Raw genomic sequence first — 18,672 nt, forward strand, 5'->3', positions numbered from 1 at the left:
AAATAACAATTAAAAAAAGAAGATCTCCACATAGTGATGGTGCTCTCTAGCAAAAATAATGTTTTTCTTCAGCCACAGCAAATAATTTGAGGGTTTCAAGCATGTTGAAACACTGTACCAATGTATCAAGCATTGTATTGTGTAGGATGGTGAATCTTAGTGATGAAAGGAAGTTAGCCTAAACTTTAGGAATGTGTGGTGTGGAAGATTCTCAATGAAAAGTTTATTAAAACATTTTAAGGACAATAATAGATATGCATAAATCTAGAAATATCCCAGTAGTAAAGAGAAAATTTGCCAGTTTTAGCTAGCTATCTATCTAGGTAGTTGACAGACAGAAAGACAGATAGTTCCTGATAAAACAAAGTGAATGATATACACATTCCTGTGCCATAAATGAGATAATCTCAACAGGATTATAAAAGGCAAATTGGTTAACATAATTAGGTATCAAGAATCAAGTTACTTGAAATTAATCTAAATATTAAATGGCATGGATAATGTCTGTTATTGCTGTTAGTATAAGAACTTTTAGAGGTATAATATTTATCTGCTATAATATTCAGTTCTTCCATCCCAGGTGAATGTAAACTGAATTGCAGAGACTTAAAAATCATATAGTTCACTTGAAAAATAACCAGAGACAATGCATAGAATTTTTCATTAATTTTTGCTTTGTATTCTTACTTACTGAGTGACTTATGGGACCTCATGTGTGTTTCCTTGTTAGATCAGAATGTTCCTGTAGCTCTTGATGGTTCATATATGTCCATTAGCCCTTAGCAGAACTTTATCTGAGACAAGATTTAAAAGATAAAACATAAAGCTCTATTTCATCTCATTCCAAGTAGTAGTAAATTACAAGCTCTACTTCAAAAATCATAACTATTGTATTAGTAATATCAAAATGTGAAAAAAAAATGAAATAGACAAAGTTTTAGGTTCACCAAGAAAAAAAAGAGAAAAGACTCAAATTTATAAATGAAAAAGACACATTACAACTGCTACCACATACACAAATACAAAGGAGCTTTAGGTATGAGGATTAATAACTATATATATCCCAACAAACTAGTCAACCTAGAAGGAATAGACAAATGGCTAGGAACATTAACCTACCAACAGAAAACCATGAAGAAATAGGAAATATGAACAGACTAATTACCAATAAGGATATTAAATCAGTAATCATTAGCTTGCCAACAAACAAAATTCCAGGACGAGATGGCATACCTTGTGAATTAAAGAATTAATATGAATCCTTCTCAAACTCTATCATAAAATAGAAGCAAGGGTAATACTTTCAAATTCATTTTGAAATGCCATCATTGTCCTTCTACTAAAAACAAGCAAGGACACTACAAGAAAAGAAAATTATATGCTCATCACCTTAAGGAATATAAATGCAAATATCGTCAGCAGAATAGTAGCAATCTGAATTAAGCAGTACGTTGAAAGTATCATACACCATGATCAAGTGGGATTTATTCCAAGATACAAGAATGGTACAACATCCACAAGTCCATCTTTGTGTAAAAATCATATGATCATTTCAATAAGTGCAGGAAAAAAATTGACAAAATTCAACATCCACCCAAGATAAAAATCACTCAACAGACTGAAGGCCATATATGACAAGCTCACAGCTATCATACTCAACAGTGAAAAGTTGAAAGCTTTCCTCTAAGATCAGGAATAAGATAAGGATGCCCATTCTCACCGCTTTTATTCAACATAGTGCTGGAGGTCCTAACTGGAGAAATTAGCAAGAAAAATAAATAAAAGACATCCAAAATTGAAAGAAGAAATAAAATGTCACATTTCACAGATGTTATGATAGTGTGTATAGAAAATCTAATATTCCACCAAAAAACTGTTAGAATTTATAAACACAATAAATTACAGGATATATAAAAATCAGTTGTGTTTCTATATACTAGCAACAAGCCATCAGAAAAAAAATAAAACAAATCTTATTTATATTTGTATCAAGAACAAAATTCCTGAAATAGTTAAGAATAAATTTAACCAAGGAGGTAAAGAATCTGTACATTGAAAATGATAATATAATTATGAAAGAAATTGAAGAAGACAGAAATAAATGGGAAGATATCCTGTGCATGGATTGGAAGAATTAATGTTAAGATGTCCATGCTACCCAAGGCCACTGAGAGATTCAATACAATCCCTATCAAAATTTTGATGGTATTTTTTCACTGAAATCGAAAGAACAATCTTAAAATTTCATATAGAACCACAAAAGACCATGAATAGCCAAGGCAATCCTGAGAAATAGGGACAAAACTGAAGGCATCACATTCCTTGAATTCAAAATATATTACAAAGTAATTTAAAAAGCATGATAATAGAATAAATACAGACAAATAGGCCAATGTAACAGAAGAGAGAGCTCAAAAATAAACCCATGTATATAAAATAAATTAATTTACCACACAGGAGCAAAATGTATGCTATGAAGAAAGATACTAATATCATTCAGTAAATGGTGTTGAGAAAACCAGACAGCTGCATGCCAAAGCATGAAACTGGACCCCTATCTCATACCATACACAAAAATCAAGTCAAAATGAATAAATTTAAGACCTGAAACTTTAAAACTCCTAGAATAAAACACAGAAGGTAAGCTTACTGGCATAGGTCCGAGCAATGTTTTTTTTGGATATGACACTGTAAACCAAGGTAACAAATCCAAAGATAAACAAGACAGACTACCTCATACTAAATAACTTCTGAACAACAAAGGAAGCTGTCAACAAAATGAAGAGGCAACTTATACTGGGAAGAGATATTTACAAATTATATAGTTGACAAGGGGTTAACATCCAAAGGATGTAAAGAACCCACACAAATCAATTTTATATTTATTTGTTTGTTTATTTATTTATCTTTTTAGGACCACACCTGCAACATAGGGAAATTCTCAGGCTAGGGTTTGAATAAGAGCTGTAGCTGCTGGGCCTATGCCACAGCCACAGCAATGCCAGTTCTGGGCCACATCTGTGACCGACACCACAGCGCACAGCAATGCTGGATCCTTAACCCACTGAGCTAGGCCAGGAATCAAACCCACGTCTTCATGGATACTAGATGGTTTCATTACCACTGAGCCACAGTGGGAACTCCCACACAAATAAATTTTAAAAATCCAATTAAAAATGGGCAGAGGGACTAAATAGATATTTTTCCAAAGAAGACATATAAATAGGCAACAAGTATATGAAGAGTTGCTCAGCATCACTATTCATCAGGGAAATACAAATGACTGTCCTCAAAAAGAAAGGAGAAAAGAAATGTTGGCAAGGATGTGTAGAAAAGTAAACCTCTATGCACTGTTAATGGGAGCTTAAATTGGTGTCATCACTAAGGAAGCCTGTATGGAGGTTCTTCAAAAATTAGAAATGGTACTTTCCACTGTGGCATAGTGGGTTAAGAATCCAATTGCAATTCTCAGATCACCTCAGAGGCACAGGTTCAATCCCAGCCCAGCTCAGTCAGTTAAGGGATTTGCTGTTGCCACAGATACAGCATAGGTTGCACTTACGGCTCAGAGTCAATCCCTGGCCTGGGAACTTCTTTCCATATGGTGCGGGTGCAGTCATAAAATATTTTTTAAATTAAAAATAGAACTACCGTATGATCCAGCAATCTCACTTCTGGGAATATTTCCCAGAGAAATGAAAACAGGATATCAAAGTGATCTCTACATCCCATGTTCATTATAGCATTATTCACAATATCCAAAATAAGAAAACAACTTAAGTGTCTGACAACTAATACATGGTTGAAGAAGATATCCTGAGAATCTGTAATGAATCAGAGAAAACTAAGGACACATGATTTTTAAATATGATGTGGTATTCAGGGGGGAATCCTGGAATAGAAAAGAGATATTAAGGGAAAGTCAAGCACGGAGCTTAGTTAATACTATTGTTCTAATGTTGGTTTCTTAGTTGTGACAAATGTACCATAGTAGTAAGATGTTAATAGTAGGAGAACTTTAATGAGGAGTATGTGGGTATTCTTTGTACTACATTTTGCAACTTTCCAGTAAATATAAAACTTTTTTTTTTTTTTTGATTTTTGATTTTTTTTTTTTTTTTTTTTTTTGCTTTTTAGGGCCGCACCAGAGGCATATGGAGATTCCCAGGCTAGGGGTCTAATTGGAGCTGTTGCTGCTGGCCACAGCCACAGCCACAGCAATGCCAGATCCAAGCCACATCTGCAACCTACACCACAGCTCTCGGCAATGTCAGATCCTTAGCCCACTGAGCAAGGCCAGGGATCAAACCGGCAACCTCATGGTTCCCAATCTTATTTGTTTCTGCTGCGCCATGACAGGAACTCCTAAAACTGTTCTAAAGTTAAGTTTATTACAAAATAGAGGGGAGATGGAAATCTATAGTCCCAGATATGGACCCATGATTCAAAAATATCATCAATGATCAAGGCTTATTCTACTTTTCCAGGATACCATTCTTGGAGAGTTGGCTAATCATTTCTTAGTTTGTTTCCTTATGGTCTCAGAGTAGTTGCTACAGCTCCAGACGTCACATATTCTTATACAACTGCATTCAAGACAGTAAGAAAATGGGCAAATTAAATGGATATTTTCCTTTTATGAGGGAAGAAGATTATATATGTATTATATATTATATATATTAATATATATATAAATATATATAATATATACCCACTTTCTAGGTAGTATTAAAAATGATTAAAGAAAACAAGGTGATATAATGAAATTTTAACACCGCATGAAGTCTCCATTCAGAGAACCTAAAAATGGGATGAAATTCAAGAAACTTTTCAAGGGCAAAGAATAAAGAACACGAAAAATAGAAAATATGTGAAGGCAGGGCCACATAGTCAACCTTGTTTGAGGTCAGAAGGAATAAGGAAATAAGTATAGAGACCAGAGTTGTTTTGGTGTTTGAGGACTGGCTAACCGGAGATACTGTGTTTCTGGTCAAATGGAACATTTATGGAATCAAAGTCATCCAAGTTTCAGTTTGCTGACATGGCTCTCCAGGAAGGAGCACCTCTTTCTTAAACCTAGAATGCTATTTGGTCAGTGGAAATTGATAAAGATTTTCTCCTTCACCAGACTCTGGGTAGGCACTCCTAAGCCTTCTCAACTACCTCTCTACTTTGGCCTATAAAATCTATAGACTCTGAAGGAATGATTTCATCTGCTCCCCTCCCCCCACATTAAAAGATTTAAACGCTAACATAGTTTCTAACAGCTCAAGGATACATCCTTAGGGTGAACCTAGCCTGCCTAAATAATTTACCATTTGTTCCAGCCATTCCCTAAGAATGGGTCCTTTATCATCCTTTCTTAGAGCATTTGCTAAAGAGGAATGATAATTTGTAAATCCTTCCTCTGTCCATTTGAGCTATATATGTATCTCCTACAACTCAAGAGTGTCCTTCTCTAACACCTGAAAGCCATTCCTTTGAAATTTAATCATCAGGAAGGATAGGGCCTCTGTCTCCCAGTCTTTGTGTAGCTGTAGCTGGACTAATAGGCATTTGTAACAACCAGCCCTTTGTAATTTTTTACTTCCCTGATTATACTTAAGCCCCTCTGTTCCTACTCCCTACGGCCTCATTCTCTCTTTAACCCAGCCACCTCTGTCCAAATAGAAATTGAGTTCAGCTTATGCTGGACTCAGTTCCCTACTGCAATAGTATATTACTGATTAAAATCTGTCATTACCACTTTAGTATCTGGCTCTTTTTATCTGAACAGATTTAAGTGAATTGCTTAGAGTTACATATGTACAAAGCAGCTCAGTTACGATTTAATTCTGGGACTCAAAGTCTATGCTCCACTCCTTTAGGAAAGTGTATTGAACATCCTAAACAAACAAAATGTAAGAAAAAAAGCTAGTTTTAAGTCAGGTTCTGTAAGGGCAAATAATCATGAGTAAGGAAAAACCCTAAAAGCTCAATAACTTAATTTAACAATGCTGTTTTCCAACATCTTTTAGTTTAATAGATACCATGGAACTGTGTACCTAAGGACAAAGAAAATAACTGCTTATAGCACCCTTCCCCCCCACAAAAGATGAATGAAGTCTGAGGATCTAACATATAACATGATGACTATAGTTGATAACACTGTATTATATGATTGAAATTTTCTGAGCATATAACTTAAATGTCCTTAATAGTAATAAAAATTAAATAAATACATGAGTTGCTGGATGGTAGATAACCAGCTGGTAGATGAGAGGAATTCTTTCATGGTGTTTTATGTGTGTAAAATCATCATGATGTACATTTTAAATATCTAAAAATTTTATTTGTCATTTAGACTTTAATAAAGCTGAAAAATTATGACAAGTCAGCCATTATTAACTGCTCAAAATCCAGTTGCTAATCCAAACTCCTAGGCATCATAAAATGAGTATTAAGCTGGGTAGTATGTGCAGTATAAACTAAAGGGAGTGAGAACAAATATATCTGTGCCATAAAGGAGTTTTAATCCGTTAACTGATCTAAAATTCCTCCAAATTAAATTATAAAGAAAATATGTTTAATATATGTTTAAATAGTTTTAGAGTACTGCTGAGTGGACCTTAAGGTAATCAGAGGAATAAACAAACAATTGATGACGTCTCTATGAAATAAATTTCCAGTGTATATTAAAGAAAGGAGGGATCTAATTAATCAGATTGAAGAAGAAAAATGTTTCAATTAGTGGATTGCCATATTTTAAGGTCTGAAATGAAATATGCAGCCATTTCATAAAAAGATTAAAAAGAAAGTAACCCCCTACTTTGATTTAGAGAGGGGAGAATAGCATATGCAAACAGTTTTTGACTTTTTAAAATAAAGCTTTTGATTTTTTGTTGTTTACATATCATAAATCCCAGCTATTCTATACACATATATACAACTTTTAAATATCAACTTAAACATTTATACTTATCTAGCTTTGAGCTTTTTAAGCACTAGAATCTTGCATTTAATGCTCATATAGTATCTAATCTATTCAGTTAAGTCTTGGCATTTTGGAAATTTTTAAAATTGAGAAGTCTATGAAAAATGACAAAGATTTGGTGTAGAATTACATCACCCACATTTTTATATTATCAATAATCAGTTTTAAATGTTGCTTCTCTATGTGTGTTCATTCCACATAAAATATTTATTGAGCAATTGTTGTGTATCAAAAACTGTTTCAGGCATTGTGTATGATCCATTAATTAACAAAATAGACAAAAGTCCCTGACTTTGTGGAGCTTATATCCTAGTGGGAAGAGACAACTTTGTATTGAGTAAATAATCTTTATGTGAGTAAATAATGGAGACAAGCGCTATGTGGAAGAAAAAATGTGGAGGATCAATAGAGTCCCAGGGGCTTCCATTTGTAACCAAGGTGTTCAGGGTAGGCCCTGTTTTTGCAGCCTCAGCAGAGACACTTGATTTGTTTGAGTAGTGTCGAAAGTAAATTATCCTTACATTAAAAATTGCTTCAGAAGGCTTTATTTTCTTCCAGTTTACTTTACAAAATATTGGCTTTGCTGGATCTGAAATAGTTTGTGATGCTCAAGTTCTTTACCATATCGTTCTTTTCACTATGCTCAGCAGTTTGTTTATAAATTAGATAATTTTTCCAAAGGATTTATTTGTAAAACTCCAGTTACCTATTTATAACTTACTGTCTATGGTGTTTGTTATTCTAGTATCCAGGCAACAAAATATTCTTATATTTTAATTCCATATTATTTTTTAATTCATCATTTCAACTTATTCCTCAGTGAGGTGCTTGTTTTCACAGAAAGATAAATGGGTACAGATACGGCATCATACTGTTAACCATATTAAGGCTAAACAAACTTTAATGTCTTAAATACCACAGTCACTCTTTTTATTCCATCAACTATTTTGTTATTTTGTTGTGGTTTTGTTTTATTAATATGGTACCTGGGGCTGTTTGTGGTCCGAGAATTTCCTCAAATTATGTTTGAATGCTACTTTTTTTCCTCGGATAGTGATTCTGTAGTTGTTTAGTTGTTTGCTCTTTTATTTTTAGTTTATTTTTATTTTTTATTTTTTTGCTTTTTAGGGCCACACCCACAGCATGTGAAAGTTCCCAGCCTAGGGGTGGAATCAGAGCTACAGCTGCCAGCCTCCACCACAGCCACAGCAAAGCAGAATCCGAGCCGCAACTGTGACCTACACCACAGCTCACAGGCCACGCCAGATCCTTAACCCACTGAACAGGCCAGGGATCAAACCTGCATCCTCAAGGATCCTAGTGGGTTCGTTAACCTCTGAGCCACAGAGGGGGAACTCCCTTATGTTTTTTTTTTTTAAACAAGCTTTCCATTGGGGCGCATACACCAGGTTCTTTGCCTTGAGAACTACAAAAAAACCTAAACAATTGCTTATACTGAGATCAGTAGTTTAACTAAATAAAATAAATTGAAGATATTTTAGGAAAAATATTTTTGTTTCTAATTATAATTAATTCATACATCCCAGTATTCATCATTATAACCTGATCTTACTTGATTAAAAGCTTTAGGGCAAATACTGTGTCTCATTCTATTTGTGGACTTGCTTGATTTAAAAATTGTTTAAAATTGTCAAAATTATTTTTTTTAAATGTCAAATTATATTAAATTTCTGTGCTGGCTAGAACAAAATATCACAAATTTAAAGGTTTCAAACCACCTAAATTTCTTTTCTTACTATTTTGGTTTTAACTGGGCTAGAATCAAGCTCTTGGCCAGGCTGAACACCACTTGGGTACTCTAGGAGACAATCCATCTCCTCGCACTTTCTAGTTTCCAGATGTCACCTGCAGTCCTTGTTGGTTCCCTCATCCGTTAGACAAAGCTACAGTGAAGCATCTTCTCACCTACTGACCTTTGTTTTCTTCTTCCTCTATTTCACTTTGACCTTCTGAATTCCATTTTATTTTATTTTATTTTTTGAATTCCATTTTAGAAGGTCACTTGTGATTAGATTGGGCCCACCTAGATAATCCAAGTTACTCTATTTTAAGGTCAGTTTACTAGCAACCTTAATTCCATCTCCACCCTTAATCTCCTCTAGCTAGAATCTCTTTTCTTGCCTTCTTCAGCATCTAGAAGCTGCCTTGATTGTTTGGTTTACGGCCTCTTCCATCTGTATTCAAAGCCAGGAATGACTGGTCAAGTTCTTCACATACCCCCTCACTCATACTCAGATTCTTTCCATCTTTACCTCTCTTTCTTTGATTCTCTTCTTCTCCCTCTTCTATTTTCGAGGACCTTTGTGATTATATTGGGCCTACCTGGATAATCTAGAATAATCTTCCCATTTTAAAGTCAGCTGATTAGCAATGTTAATTACACGTGCAACTGTAATTCCTCTTTGTTATTTTACCCAGCATATTTATTTTGAGGATTAGGACTGTGAACTTTTTCAGGGGGGGAGGGGCATTATTCTGCCTACTGTTTTGTTGTTACCAAAACATGAAACCTCAGTAGCTGTTAAGCACAGTAGTTTTCAGAATTGTAAAGAAAATAAGGTCTTTTAGCTTTTGCCATATGACTTTCTTCCTGATTTGTGAATCTTTCTCTGGTATTCTTGACATGGTTATCCTAAGGGAAACATTTTGCAAATATGCTTTCGCATCATGTTAATATTATTTAGATAAAATTTAAATTTACGTAGTAAATTTTCTGCCTCTACTGTGAGTTTGTGTGAATTATCCGTGTTTTATTCCCTCTGGTTCCATTTCTTATTCTTGTCAAATTATTTACATAGAAATACTTAAGTAGATCTATGTCATCATTAATCCACAAAAATTCCAATGCAATTTTACTAGTTCATAAAATTGTAAAATATGTATTGTTTGAACTACTTTTCTACTAAAGGTGTGATAGCCTTTAATATGCCAAGAGACCTTATCAGCACGTGGCCAGAGATGGTCCTTCCCAGGTAGATCTCTAGGTTTATTACACATGATTCTGCCAACTTGGTCCACATTGTGTTAGAGATGGTCCAATGTCATCCATCTTTACCCTGCTTGGGGTCACTTATGAGGAAAAACACTTATTTAGTTTGAAGAGTTTGCCTGTATAAGGTAGTAATTATCCAGCCCAAACAGTCCTGCTTCCAGGGTGTCTATAGTTGAGAAATGAGGATAGGGACAGAGACTAAGTTTATAAAAGAGGGGGAACAGACAAGAAGTGATTACAAAGAAAACTGTGTCAATGGGGAGTGGACTATAGGATAAAACCATATGCTAAAGTAACAACTTTCCTACATGCCTTTAAAATAAACCCCCTTAGGAGTTCCTGACCTGGCACAGTGGAAACAAATCCGACAAGGAACCCTGAGGTTGCAGGTTTGATCTCTGGCCTCGCTCAGTGGGTTAAGGATCTGGCATTGCCATGAGCTGTGGTGTAGGTTGCAGACATGGCTCGGATCTGGTGGTGCTGTAGCTCTGGCGTAGGCCAGCATCTTCAGCTCCAATTCATCCCCTGTCCTGGGAACCTCCATGTGCCACAGCAGTGGTCCTGAAAAAAATAAAAATTAAAAAAAATAAACCCCCTTAACTGTAGTAAATCTGTATATGTTTCTTTTTACAAATAAAAGGATTTGAATTTGCTTATATTATGAAAAGTTAAAAATTTAAAGTCACAGAAAAAAAAAAAAAAAAGGAGTTCCCATCGTGGCACAGCAGAAATGAATCCAACTAGGAACCATGAGGTTGTGGGTTCCATCTCTGGCCTTGCTCAGTGGGTTAAGGATCGATGTTGCCGTGAGCTGTGGTGTATGTAGCAGATGCGGCTAGGATCCTGTGTTGCTGTGACTGTGGCATAGGCTGACAGCTGTAGCTCCGATTAGACCCCTAGACTGGGAACCTCCATATGCTGCAGGTGCATCCCTAAAAAGCAAAAAAAAAAAAAAAAAAAAAAAGATTAAAGTCACAGAATGGGAACAAGAATTCTGTATTTAGAAATTTGGAGTCATAGCTTTAAAATTGCTCACTAATAAAGATCTTTAACATTAAATTTTAATGAACATTTTCATTGTGCTAATCCATCTTCTGAAAGTGTTCATATACATCAAACTTTATTCCGACAGCTATGTGAGATAGGCTATAAATATATATTTAATTGTTCCTCACTTTAATCTGTCTGATTACATACTTGAGATATATAGAGATATATAGAGCCAGAATTTGAAAATAAGCTGTTGATATCTAGTTCTGTGTTCTTCTTATATTTTAAAAATATTATATGTGTTTCTTCATCAAAAGGAAGAAGCAAAATAAAAACCACAAAATCCTAGGAAAGAAGTGAGGGAAGAAGCTTTGTAATATAATTCCCCAAATAACCATATGAAGAAATTAATTATTCAGTATCAGAAAATAAATGAATCATAAAACTAATTTGTTTTAAGAGGAATAGCTTGGAAATAGCCCAGTATCCAAGAAAGCTAAGGAAATACCCATAAACTTAAGATATTTTTCTTTATAACCTTTTCCTTCTCCTTTCTTATGCATATGGTTATTTGGCAATTATGTTACAAGGTTAGGAAGGTTCTTCCTCCACTTCTTTCGTGGAATTTTTTTTTCTTTTATTTTTTTAGGGCTGTACCCGCACCATGTGGAGGTTCCCAGCTAGGGCTCTAATCAGAGCTACAGCTGCCAGCCTATGCCAGAGCCACAGCAATGGCAGATCCGAGCCGCATCTGCGACCTACTGAGCAAGGCCAAGGATCGAACCCACAATCTCATGGTTCCTAGTTGGATTTGTTTCCACTGTGCCACCTTGGGAACTCCTAAGGGGGTTAATTTTAAGGGCATGTAGGAAAGTTGTTGCTTATAGCATATCCCAGGAACTCCTTTCCTAGGATTTTCTTGTTCTTCCTTCAATTAAAAGGAATTTAATTATAACACCACTAGAAAAAAACTAACGTGGTTATTCCTTCTCCAAGGAATAAAGTGGGAATTTATCCATGGCTGGAAAAGATCCCTGTCTCACTGAATGAACTTCAAAAACCAGACATCTACATATCTAGTGCCAGCTAATTGTAGATCTAAACAGTACATTGGATAAAGTAAATAACCTTAAAGCATATAATTACTTAAGCAGTGTCTCAAATTCAACACTTCCAACATGTAGTTCATTATACAAATGACGCCCAGTTATGAAATGAATGGACTCTGAGGTTATTCCCATCCCAGTCCTCTGATAAGGTAAGTCAAAATTTGTAGAAGTGTTGAGTCACTGAATTTATGTCTAAAAATTGTCATAATTTACTTAACATGTTACTAAATATTGAGTAAGTATCTGACATATTTTGAATAGTTTTAGGGAATTCAGATATCTGTCACTTTGAGAAAAAAATTTCACATCAGTCTAACTTGATAAATCACAAATAGAGTAAGCATTTGTTTTAAAATAGTATCTCTCCTTTTCCTGAACAAGCCTTTAAGCTTTCAGTTGCCATGCCACTGTAGCTGTCCTGTAATTTTGTCACAGAATAACAAACAGGAAAACTGAAAAAAGAACAAAAAAATATTTTGGCAGGCAATGCATATGGTGTTTTACATAGTATAGATGTCATTCCATTACAACAAAATGATTTAACTGCTTGGTGTCCTTGTGTATATTTACCATGTGCTCAATTACATATAAATATCATTACAATTGCTTATATCCATGTGCATTTTTCTTTTTATAGTAACCAGTCTTATAAAAACATTCTCTTAAACTAAATGCATGTGGCTACTTGTGTATACATCATTTGTGTGAATTCAAATGATATTTAATGAATGCTGACTATAGTTATGGTTCTTGCTAATTAAGGTTTTATGGCAATAGTTATTTTTCTGCTGCAAATGTTGTTGCCTCAATTCATTTCAAGGTTCTGTGATTTAGGAGCTTCTGTACAAATGTGTTGTTGGGAATAAAGGAAAACCATAGTATTATTTATTTTTACATGACTATATTTAACTGAATCTAAAATGACTTACAAAAATACATGTTATGGAAAAAAATAAAATTTCTTAATTAAATGAGGATACAAAGAAAATAAAGATATAAAATTAGCTAAACTCAGCAAAGAACTTAACACTCAAAATGTGCTCTCTGGTTTTTTCTACACGTGGTGGATAATTTTGGCTTTTTCAGAAGTCTCGTGGAGAGGGAACATGATTCACATAGTGCTCCGTATGTGGCAAATATTTAGTTAGTGGAATTAACATGAAGTAATTACCTCTAGTGTTTCTGTATTGATTTACGCACATACTAACATAGGTTGAACTTTATAAAGAAGATGGATCATGACAAGAATAAAAGCAAACTATTTTAAGATAGGATAAATTGTTATCATTTGGTTAAATGACTTCCTACAAATAGAATTAGCCACACCACATTTCTATTCTTATTCCATAATGCAACAAAAAAATTTCCATACGAAAAACAATTAGCCATGTAGAAGTAGTGCAGACGTAATCTGTTCCTGGCCTGTTAGTGATAAAAGTGAATGGTTTAAATTCTTCTGCTCTCTTTTTATATTTGCTACCAATTGTATATCCTTCCTAGAGTCATTGAAAAAGTGGGTAGTGATCATTTAATGATGCAGAATTTAAATTTGTGTGTTTTACTCATTATCCTCGAGGAGTTTCCTTTTGGAAAATGAAAGAGCAAAGGGAGTAAAGTATGAAAAGAGATTGATCTAGAATATTTTGGGAACAACATAAGACATGCAGACTGGACTTAAGTCCTAGGGTTTAAGATTTACTGAGCAGATTGAGAATATGACATAGATACTCTCCCCCAGGAACTAATTGTGGAGCCTCATCTGTATGGTAAGGGACATATCTAATATATACCGTATTTTCTCACTTGCAACAAAATTCTTTCAGATGTACCTTTAAACCTCCTCACATCCTCAATTTAGAAAATAAAACTGGAGTTCCCGTCGTGGCGCAGTGGTTAACGAATCCGACTAGGAACCATGAGGTTGCGGGTTCGGTCCCTGCCCTTGCTCAGTGGGTTAAGGACCCGGCGTTGCGTGAGCTGTGGTGAAGGTTGCAGACGCGGCTCGGATCCCGCGTTGCTGTGGCTCTGGCGTAGGCCTGTGGCTACAGCTCCGATTGGACCCCTAGCCTGGGAACCTCCATATGCCGCGGGAGCGGCCCAAGAAATAGCAACAACAACAACAACAAAAGACAAAAAAAAAAGAAAAGAAAACTACCAAAAACAAGACCCTTGTACAGATTTTAGTATTGATTTCTTATTAGAAAATATAAGAAAAATTAGATCATAACCCTAAATTGACTTCAGTCTTTTACCACATTCTGAAGGGAGTAATTCTGAAATGATAAGAGAGACAAAATGCTTTAAACATTAAGACTAATTAACAGTATATTTAATGGAAAAATGGAGTTCCCTCTGTGGCGCAGTGGAAACAAATCCCACTAGAAACCATGAGGTTGTGGGTTCCATTCCTGTTCTCAGTGTGTTAAGGATCTGGCGTTGATGTGAGCTGTGGTGTAGGTCGCAGACACGGCTTGGATCTGGCATTGCTATGGCAGTGGCGTAGGCCAGCACCAACAGCTCCGATTGGACCCTTGCCTGGGAACCTCCATACGCCATGGATGCAACCCTAATAAGACAAAAGTCAAAAAAAACAAAACAAAACAAAAAACCTACAAAAAATATATTTAATGGAAAAATAAAATGCAGTGTTGGTTGTAAGCCATTGCCTCAGGCTGTGGCTTAGGTCACAGAAGCAGCTCTGATCCATTGTTGCTGTGGCTGTGGTATAGTCCTGCAGGAGCAGCAGCTCTGATTTGACCCCTAACCAGGGAACTTCTGTATGCCCCAGGTGTGGGCTTAAAAATGAAAGAAAAAAGAAAGAAAATAAAAAAGCAGAAAGGAAGGCAATGATTAAGTGGTTCATTAGGCAGGTTCTTTAAAATAAAAGAAAAAATATTACAATACATAGACCAGAAAGAAAGAGGATTAAGAAAAACCGTAAAATTCTCCGCAGGTTGGATTTCTGCATGCTATTAAATCCTTGGAGAATTCTTTTTATACAGGAATTTTATCTTTCACCTATATTTGTGATTAGATTTTCTGTTTATTATCTCTAAGCTCTGAAAATAATATTTTTGTTAGTAAAGATTTAATAAGAGTTTAGAATTATATATATATATAATCTATAATTAAAATTAGATTCAGTGAAGGTCAAATAAATTATTTTGTTTTTCTAAAGTAAATATTTGGAAGATTACATATAAGAGCATGTCCACCTTCTCTCATAAAGATTAAACTTTTTCATAATTTATGAGAGTTTTCAAACACAGAGCCATACTTTTTTTATGTTAAAATAGGATGGACTAGATAATTAATTTCAAGATGTTGGTAAATGTTTGTGTAAATCTATGGTATTTAATATTAATACAAGACAAAGAATAGCTATTCTCCTGGTTGAGCTAAACTGTAAAATTAACTCATTTTCTGACTTTATTTAAACCTCAATCTCTTTTATAGTGGTGTTTAAGTAAGAATAGTATACCGTGACAGTGAAGGACAAATGCAACATATTCTTTCAAACTTGTTAATACTCTACAGTTTCTAGACAATTAAGTCGCCTTATTAAAAGAAAAAAAGCATTTACTGTCACACCATTATGGTCAAAATATCTCAGATGTGCTCTTCTCTTATGAAGAATTATGTTAGACTGGATTCCCAAACATTTAAGACAAGAGGCCTGCTATCTTTTTTTTAACGATATAGTTGAAAACCATTTAATCAAGTGTACAAAAGGCTATTAAAACCTAAAATTAAAAAAAAAAAATCTGAGTTCATTTAATTTTGTACACCCATGTTCTAAAGTGAAATAGTAAAAGTGCATAAACAGAGATCAAGAAAATTTAATATAATTTTAGCTTTTTTAAAAAAACTATTAATGTACTGTTCACTAAATTACTTCCATAGTCTCTTAGTTAATGTATATGTAAAATGTAGTTGAAAATTACATGATTAATACATTCTCAGCAGTAAATATTATAATTTTAATGTAACAAGTACCTGAACATTTATCTTGAATATAGAACAGAGTCAGGACTTCTTGTGAACTGGGAAAGAAGTCTATTGTAATACATTTTATCCCTCTCTTCTCAGTGTCATAAAGAAATTCACTCCATTGACTTGCATATTTTTTTGGTTTGGTAAGCAGGAACTAGGAGACAAAATAAGATAAAGATGCCTCAGAGTTCCCGTCATGGCGCAACAGAAATGAATCCTACTAGGAACCATGAGGTTGCAGGTTCTATCCCTGGCCTCCCTCAGTGGGTTAAGGATCCAGTGTTGCCATGAGCTGTGGTGTTGGTCACAGACATGGCTCGGATCTGGTGTTGCTGTGGCTCTGGGCGTAGGCCAGCAGCTGTAGCTCTGATTCAATCCCTAGCCTGGGTGTGGCCCTAAAAAGACAAAAAAAAAGACAAAAAAAAATAGTAAGATAAAGATTCCTTACATTATACCAAAGCTTCCAAGAATTCATCATTAACATCATCTTATTATTTTTCATAAGGAAATGTACTTTTTGCAGGCTTTATATTTTAAAGGATAGATATACAACACATTTTATGCTGCTGAATAAATGGCAGTACCCTGAGAGAAAGTTTGCATAGCACACTGTCTGAGATGCCATGGTGATTGAGAAATTAAAATATTTAGCAGCTTGGTAAATGGCTTGTATAAATAGAATATTCTCCAAACAGAGAAAGGTACAAACATTGAACATTGTAGAATAGAGGTGAAAAAAATGAAAATTAATATTATTTGATGTATTCAGTCAAAATTATTTATTGAGGTAATTCAATTTTATAGAATTATACTTTTCCCGATAGTATTAAAATGTGGAAAATCCATGCAAAGAAGATCATAACATATTAGCTAGTTTATAGTGTAGTATCATAGAATTTTAAACAATAGAAAACAGATATAAAAAAGTCATGTTGTAAAATTGGGGCAAAATAAAATAACTGCTTATTTGTGGACTAATAAACTATTCTGTGAACTAGATCATATCCATTTCTAAAGAACAGTTTGTCCCCATAAGCTAGTTAAATCTAATTAAAACTAGACGTACACTGACTTTTTTTCATTTTTTAAAGTTTTTTGGAGGACTGTGGATTTACGATGTTAAAATAATTTCTTCTGTACAACAGAGTGATTCAGCCATACATGTACACACTTCCATTCTCTTTCAGATTCTTTTCTCAAATAAATTATCACAGAATATTGGGTTCTCTGTGCTATACTGCAGGTCCCCGATGTCCAGTCATTCCCTATAACACAGTGTGCTTATGCCAGTCCCAAACCCCGGTCCATCCTTCTTCCCCCACCCTCCGCCACCTGTCCAGTTGGCAACCACAAATTTGTTTTCAAAGTCTGTGAGTCTGTTTCTTTTCTGCAAATAAGTTCATTTGATTCCATTTGTTAGATTCCACATATAAGTGATATCATATGATACTTGTCTGACTAACTTCACTTAATATGATAGATTCTAGGTCTGTCTTTGTTGCTCCAAATGGCATTATTTTAGTCTTTTTTTATGGTTGAGTACTAGTTCATTGTATATATATACCACATCTTCTTTATTCACTCCTCTGTCGATGGACATTAAAGTTGCTTCCATGTCTTGGCTATTATAAATATTGCTGCAATGAACATTGAGGTGCATGTATCTTTTTGAATTATGGTTTCCTGGCATGGATGCCCAAGAGTGGAATGGTAGTACTATTTTTAGGTTTTTTTTGTTTTTTTTTTGTTTTTTTGAGAACCTCTTTACTGTTTTCTATAGTGGTTGAACGAATTTACAATATCCAACTGTGTGAGAGGATTCACTTTTCTCTGTACCCTTTCCAGCATTTTTTGCTTGTAGCCATTTTGATTCTGGCTGACACGAGGTGGTATCTTATAGTAGTTTTGATTTGCATTTCTCTAATAATTAGTGATGTTGAGCATCTTTTCATGTTTTTTGAATATATGTATGTATTATTTGGATAAATGTCTATTTAGGTCTGCCCATTTTTTGATTGGGCTTTTTTTTTTTGATATTGAGCTGCAGGAGGTGTCAATATATTTTGGAGATTAATCCCCTGTCAGTAGCATATTTGCAAATATTTTCTCCCATTCTGGGTGTTGCCTTGTGTTTTGTTGATGGTTTCCTTTGCTGTGCAAAAACTTTTAAGTTTAATTAGGTCCCATTTGTTTATTTTTGTTTTTATTCTAATTATTCTAGGAGGTGAATATGAGAAGATACTGCTGTGGTTCACATTGGGAAAACTGTTTTCCTCTAAGAGTTTTATGCTATCCAGTCCTACATTTAGGTCTTTAATACATTTTGAGTTTATGTTTGTGTATAGTGTTAGAGAGTATTCTAATTCCATTCCCTTACCTGTAGTTGTCCAGTTTTCCCAGAACCACTTATTGAAGAGGTTGTCTTTTCTCCATTGTATATTCTTGCCTCCTTTTTCATAGATTAGTTAGCCACAGGTGCATGGGTTTATTTCTGGGCTTTCTATACTGTTCTATTGAACTATATTTCTGTTTTTGTGCCAGTACCATACTGTTTTGATAGCTCTAGCTTTGTAGTATAGTCTGAAGTCAGTGCG

The sequence above is a fragment of the Phacochoerus africanus genome, chromosome 13, assembly GCF_016906955.1.
Source record: "Phacochoerus africanus isolate WHEZ1 chromosome 13, ROS_Pafr_v1, whole genome shotgun sequence".
In the NCBI taxonomy this organism is placed as follows: domain Eukaryota; kingdom Metazoa; phylum Chordata; class Mammalia; order Artiodactyla; family Suidae; genus Phacochoerus; species Phacochoerus africanus.